Source organism: Oncorhynchus gorbuscha, linkage group LG12 (assembly GCF_021184085.1).
Source record: "Oncorhynchus gorbuscha isolate QuinsamMale2020 ecotype Even-year linkage group LG12, OgorEven_v1.0, whole genome shotgun sequence".
Taxonomy (NCBI): domain Eukaryota; kingdom Metazoa; phylum Chordata; class Actinopteri; order Salmoniformes; family Salmonidae; genus Oncorhynchus; species Oncorhynchus gorbuscha.
In genome coordinates this window covers 74,642,215-74,649,973 of record NC_060184.1, presented here as the reverse complement: position 1 = coordinate 74,649,973, position 7,759 = coordinate 74,642,215, and positions in this window count along the sequence as shown.

Here is a 7,759-nt window from a genome sequence, read left to right as displayed (position 1 = left end):
GCTCTTTCTCAATGACCACTTCAGTGCAATATTAAGGAGTTTGACATCATATGCTTCAGAACTCTTGGAGGCAATTTCATCCCATGGAGAGATGTTTTTGAGAGCGGTATGTTATGGAATAGAAACTGGAAATGTAGAAAAACCAACAGGAAGCCAAGGTAAGTCACTAAAGTAGTTGTTTTTATTATGGATGTTGATTGCCCTGTACATACACGTCTCTATAGCCCTCAAAGCATGTTCAACTTCACTTTCAAGAATAATTTATGCAGATCGTGATGATGAACTGTACCCATTCCCATGAACGGCATTTCTATACAATATTTAATTTCAAAGACAAAATCAGGGGTAGTGGGGGCGAGGTGTTTTTTTATTTAGTTTTTATTCTAAACGACAGAGCAATTAAAATAGTGGAGGACATGTCCCAATCTGGAAAGAACAGTTTTGTCAATCTGTTTTTACATCCAACAAGCCCTAAAGCAACACATTCATTTATACCACAGAGATGAATTGTTATCTAATTGTAACTTATTTAAAAACCATTTTCTCTTTCCACTGCGTTCCAATCAATTTCTCCCAGTTGTAGACAACAGTACGACTTTAAACACCGACCAGAGACACTAAGTGTGTGGATTCAGTTTCCTTTTCCAGTGTCAAATATAGATATTTAACACACTGTTCAGTTTTTGGTTCATATCCACATGTACATGAGGAAGTTATAATAGTACCCCAACTTGAGAAACAAGCAAGTCATGACTTTGCTAATAGGGAAATGACACAATGAACATGGCTTTATTTATGCACCAGTTTACATGATTGCGTAACAGGCCGAGATAGTAATTACAAAAAGATGCAGCAGCATGCAAACTGGTGCCTGGATTGTTGTTGTTGTTGGTGGTGATGGTGATGGAGGTGGTGGTGGAGGTGGTGATGGTGGAGGTGGTGGTGGTGGTGGTGGAGGTGGTGGTGGTGGTGGTGGTGGTGGTGGTGGTGGTGGTGGTGGTGGGTGGTGGTGGTGGTGGTGATGGTGATGGAGGTGGTGGTGGAGGTGGTGATGGTGGAGGTGGTGGTGGTGGTGGTGGTGGTGGTGGTGGTGGTGGTGGTGGTGGTGGTGGTGGTGGTGGTGGTGGTGGTGGTGGTGGTGGTGGTGGTGGTAGTGGGCAACCTACAAATCATACTTCTCAGAATTTATCAAGGAGAAATGGAGATGAATACGCAATGAAACAGCTATCTACGTTTGAAAAACACTGTATACCATATGTAATAATGCATTATGGTGGGAATGCACAGTATATGACAGTAGGTATGTGTATACGATATTGTAGGGTTAGTACAGTAAGTACAGTTGACACATTGAGACATTGTTGGGGGCTGGTCTTGGTTAGCTACACATGGAGGATCTCAATTTGATCACTCTTTTATTGATGAGAATTTTCCTCCACTGCAGGAAAAGTGTAGTATATCTCAGGTTTTTAAAGGATTCTAAAGTTTGTAATTTCCACTTTAAAATGTCTGACTTGATTTGCCCTAACGTAAAATGTATCAACCCCTACAAAAAAGTTACATTTATTATAATCCACAAAATAATTCACATTTCCTGTTGCTGCTTTCGCAAACTGGCTCAAATTAAGATCCTACATCTGTAGTGTAATTAATCATCAAATTAGCGCAATGAGGGCGGATAGCCTGTCTTTATTTTTCAAATCATTGTTTTTGCCCTTGAGACTAAGGCACTTTGAAGAGGGAGGTGAAAAACACTTTACCTCAGCCTAAATTCCATGTAATTATCACGCATTGTTTTATCTTAGGCCAAAATTAAATATACATCCTCCTAATTATGAAAAATATCCATATTTGCTGCCTTCCCTATAGAAAATACAAAAATATAAAATAGTCTTTAACACTGCCTTTAAAGAGACAGATGAAGAATCTTAATTTGATCTCTCTTTCGTTGCTGAGAATCTTCCTGCGCCGCAGAAAGTGTTGATGAGCAACAGATGAGCAACATCAATGAGCAAAATCAAAAGACAAACTCATGAATTTGAAGTGTAAATATACACATCAGAAGGGCTGGCTGGCGACAAGACAAAATGAGAGTTTGTTATCATTCCTCAGCATGTAGTTAACTTAGCTCTATTTTCCACCAAATTTTGAGATTTGCACGAATGTATCCCCTTGAGTCCAGTTCCTGCTTCTAAAAAACCTCAGTAACCATGTCAGTAAAAGTAACCATGGGGAGTATACATGCCGTGAGCAGAACGCTTTTGGTCGCTGTCCCTAAAAATAGAATTCAGAAAACTCCACATAATCCACTCCATCTAATGTTTCCCTTGTCATTCCTTGGTTTCCACTATAGCAGTGACAGCATGTCCCTTTAAACACGACAATCACCCAGTGTGCTCTAACAGGACACAGATGTTTCATATCTAAATCAATAAGCATTGCAGGTGAGAAGAAGGTTCTTGTGGTGACATAACTCTGTCAGCTTGTATTTTGGGAATCTGAGCAACTGTTCCAATTCTAACAATATCACACGCAGGATAAACTACAAAGGGGAAAATATCTTCCGACAGGGCTTTCTAACAAACATACATATATTAAATGAATGGTGCTGTATTGGAGTCATGTGCCAAGAATATCTGGTGTACTATAACAAGCCCTGAAAATAAAGCAAAAATGCCCTGAATTAATTGCTGTCATCCAATCCTCTGCTGCTCAAAACCATGTTCCATCAACCCCTCATTGAGTTTGCACATAAAAAAATGTTCATTTGCGGTCAAGACGAGAACAAAAATTAGTTATAACTTCTGACAAGAAAAATCTGAATGTGATTGTTGTCAAAAGGAATTGGGCACAACAATGCCTTGTTCAGTTCGGGTTCCATTCAAAGCCGGAGCTGTGAGGGCTCGGGGAGAAGACTGCTGCTAGGCTGGTGGGCACAGACCAGCTAGAAAGTGAATTTTGCATACTGTACGGATCATCGCCCAGTTCAGGCCAGTCACATTGAATCTGCCATCATCCAATTGTGCTTCATGAAACCGTCAACCCTCATTTATGTCTGGCTGTTTTCTTCTATGCGGCTGTAAACAAGCCACCGCTCTGAGCTGTCGCCCTCATCCCTATCTGCTGAAGAGGGGAACGCAGACAGCCCACGTCCGCTGTGTCAGAAACAAGCAACTTAAAGCCTGCCACTTACAGACAGCAGTCTGTGCAGCAGGCACAGAGTCAAAGACAGGAGACTCTCTGGAATGAGAGATTTATTGGGGTTTAAAGGGGCCAATACATTAGGCCTGTACCGATGCCGGAGTGTTCTGTCTATCCTTAGATTTAATTAGAGAGCTCCTAATCTGAACAACTGTTTTTCAAGTCAATCAGATAGAGCAGCATTGTGTATTAGTTTGCAGAATATTCTCCCAATCTGGCCCATGAAAAGAAACAAGCTGCCACACAGAGGGTAAATGGATGCATACATAAATTGAAAAATGGAATTGAATATTTTTTCAATTTATATGCAAGTGTTTGACAGGTATATAGTTGTGTAGTGAAAGATTTGTGCAGGCTGGGACTGAACTAAACAACATATTGCCTCATCAATGCTGGCAGAAATGGCTTTGGTTGTCATATGTTATGTAGGCCCGCTTTAAGTATCTTCAAATACACATGCAGTGGCCAATTCAGAAATTGTACGGCATGAAAAGCTAACCGTTTTAAATAAGTCATGTCAGCAAAATGTGAATGATGGAAATACCATGTAAACAGAGGTGGATAGTACAGTATCTCCTTGATTTTAAAACACTATATGGAAAAGCTAACATTTCTGTCCTACAACATCGTCAAAACATATTCTTTAAAATGTAATTTACAACAAAAACCTATTTTCATTTAGAGGGTATAAATAGCTTTATAAGTTTGTGGTAATTGTTATCCACCAAACAGTTTCACATTCAACAATAACAGTGCCAGTTGGTGTAGTCAGAAAAACATCATTAGTATTCAGGCTTAATTCATCTATGCTGGCCCCTTTAAGTGAATTAGGCAATTATTTATGCATGTGTGCTCCTTTGATGACAGCAGATTATGTACTTTACAGAGAGAACCTAGAAATATGACATAGACAACTTTCCATGAGAAAATCTCACTACAGGCTGCTCGATGGCTGAAAGAAATGTTCCCAAGACCCAGAATACACCACGGACCGGACATTCCCTGGCCTGAATGTGGAGTAAAACGACATGCACGGATCATAACTATCAAATCCACTTGAAACATTTCACTCCCAAAACAAGGGAAATCTCACAAAGGTATTGTTGAACACTTGGCAAGAGGCAAAATAAATCACAGAAATATGGACTTTTGTGTGCCCTAATTCAAGTAATGAAAACCAAGGATCATGGGAATTTGGGATTTTCAAGAGGCTTTTTGTTCCCTCTCCTTGAGAACTCTCCACAGTGGCTACACCCTCTATACCCCTCAACCCCCATTGGGATCTCAAAGGCAGCTTGGAGGAATGTTTAATGTCAATGGTCAGCCTTTCCCAGCACCTTCAGAGGAAATGGAGGTATGAAGGCCTGACCCCCGTGTTCGGCTAGACGTGAAACTGTCCTTACGCTGCCAAAAGTGTCCATGACTCCTCACACTGCACCGATCTTGGAGAATTTGACTCTAATTCTTAGCCAGTGACTGGAACAAACAAAATTGCAAAATGAATGAGAGAAAAACAAGCTTTTAAAAAAGTTGTGGAATCAATTGAGTGAAAATTGTAAATGTTTTTTTTTGTATGCTGTTATTGCAGAGAATTTCCACTGTAGCCATACGCTGCACCTATAGCACAAAACACTTTATATCATTCTGTACTATCATATCTTCAATGTCCTTCTGTTTGTGTGTTCAGATCTACAGACTGTAATCTTTGAAATGCATCTAGGAGAATTAAGGTTTAAGTGCAGTTTTTTTAAATGATCGGAGATAGACAATTATTATTCCCTTTATTATTCAAATTGGTATTGATATATTCCGTTCCTATGGTAATACACATGACTTCCACAAGTTTCTGCTGAAGTAGCAAAACAAAACCTATCTCATACCTTGTGAGAGAATGAAATGCTACACTTTTTTCACACTGAACACTGCTACTATTGGATGTGGCTGAAAAACATGTTAAACTATTGAATCCGGGCTTTGTATATGTGAGGGAAAATGTATATCGTAACAAGTGTGCCTACGTTTTTGTAACTACACTCTGCGTAATAACCAGGTGAAAGTGATGCAGTGTGTAGTCCACATTACACACATTAGAAAAGAAAGACCACGGGGTATCCTTATACATTACTATGGGTCATAACTACATAGTTCAGACTTCCAGTATCTATTCTTCTCCATTCCTCTTTATCACTAGAATAAAGGAAAGATTAGGACTTCTCAGGTAAAGGGATCCTTTTTAGCATTTCCTGTACACATGTATTGTACATATTTTTTTTCAAATTCATGTTTTTAATTTGGTGATTTGTTTTTCTTAGTTACTAATAAAGATGAGTGTAGGAATGTTTTATAGGGGTTATAGAGCTACATGCTGTGAGAGGCCCAGACAATTGGTTGTAAAAAGCTATTATCCCCTATATGCCAAACGCTGTTTTCCAAGTAATGTGATAGCCAACAGTTTCTTAAGCACAGAAGTGACTGACTCACTGCTGCTACGGTTTTTGGCTCTGCGAAGGCTATGCAAATATATATGTGCGCAACGCCCTCATGTCCTTCGAGTTTAATACACTCTGTGGGTTGTAGTTAATAAATAGATTGAAAACACATTTCATGACAACTCCTAAATGTAGCATTCACTCCATTGGAATAAATTGACTCAAAGAAGGCTTGTGAAAAGTGTGAAAATACCCTCACAGAAAATGAAATGCAGTTGTATATGGTTTCAACAGGATGTAGTGATACACATAACTGATTTCACCCCCTATCCTTCCTCAGCTCTGAGAAGCATCATCTCCTCTGTCAACTACTCAGCAAAGCTCAATCAACTCTTAATCCTGGATGAGAGGGTGTTCTGTTCTGTGTTGCTCTCCGTAAAAACTTCCGCTCTCTACGGCTTTGTGTGACCTGAGATATTTGGTTGACATTCTTTGTTTTCCACCAACAGAGATAAAGGATGTCATTTCATAGTCACTGAGGCACAGTGCGTAATTCTTTCCTAAGTATTTATTTTATCTTGTTGTGGACAGAGGCCACATTTCCTGGAGTCTCTATAGGTGCAGTATTACTGTATCTCCCCAGTTGTTAACAACATCTACCTGCCCTGTAATAGTCTACATAATAACTGTTTATATTGTATTTACCTTTATCTTCTTGGGCAGTTCACTTTCTTGACAAATGGATGGAATGAACAGCTGGCAGCAGGTGAATCTAGAAACCGAGCACGCATGTGGAACCTGATTTTGGAGCAAGCCTACTCAGGAAGTAAGAGGCCTGCAAATTGTGAGCAAAAATGTATCACTAGCATGACAAACTACCACAAGTTGAGAAACACTGCAGACGTGAGAGGCACTGACAAATATCACGTTTTATTCACCTAATAAATTGGTTGACCAAGGTCTTGTCGACTGGCCTAGGAAACTTGAGCTATACAAATGTATTCGTAGTCGTAAACTAGGCCATCTAGGCAAATCTGCATTATTTCTACAGGAAAACATACTTTCAACGTAAACTTGAATATTTGGGCCGGGGTACAGTTTGCAACTCTAGTACTACCTGTATTGTCCTGAAATTAAAGGTGTCATCCCCCCTGTCCTGAATTTGAGTGCTCGGGTAGTGCTGCGCGCCAAGATACCTCAGTGTTATGACACCATGCGTGTGTTCGTAGCCAGCCAACCTTATCAACAGTATGGCACCATGCGTGTGTTCGTAGCCAGCCAACCTTATCAACAGTATGGCACCATGCGTGTGTTCGTAGCCAGCCTACCTGATCAACAGTATGGCACCATGCGTGTGTTTGTAGCCAGCCAACCTTATCAACAGTATGGCACCATGCGTGTGTTCGTAGCCAGCCAACCTTATCAACAGTATGGCACCATGCGTGTGTTTGTAGCCAGCCAACTGCTCCAACAGTATGAAACCATGCGTGTGTTCGTAGCCAGCCAACCTGATCAACAGTATGACACCATGCGTGTGTTTGTAGCCAGCCAACTGCTCCAACAGTATGGAACCATGCGTGTGTTCGTAGCCAGCCAACTGCTCCAACAGTATGGCGCCATGCGTGTGTTCATAGCCAGCCAACCTTATCAACAGTATGGCACCATGCGTGTGTTCGTAGCCAGCCAACTTTATCAACAGTATGGCACCATGCGTGTGTTTGTAGCCAGCCAACCTGATCAACAGTATGGCACCATGCGTGTGTTCGTAGCCAGCCAACTGCTCCAACAGTATGGCACCATGCGTGTGTTCGTAGCCAGCCAACCTTATCAACAGTATGGCACAATTTAGACACTTTTGAGTCAGGATGGACAAATACCTGCAATTTGAGAACAACACATGCAGGTAGTACAATAATGGGAAACTGCATCCTACCCTGTATATAGGTAGTGGCATGACTGTCCTGATCAGATCAGGTTACAGGAGACTACAACCCTACAGATTATCTCTCAATCCCAACAGAGGAGGAGAGATCTAGGGGTCTGAAGATGTGGGGGTTTTATGACCCCTCACGCCCCTGGTAAATCTCAGGCCACAGACAAATTCCTTTGTCCTGTTACTATGGAGACCC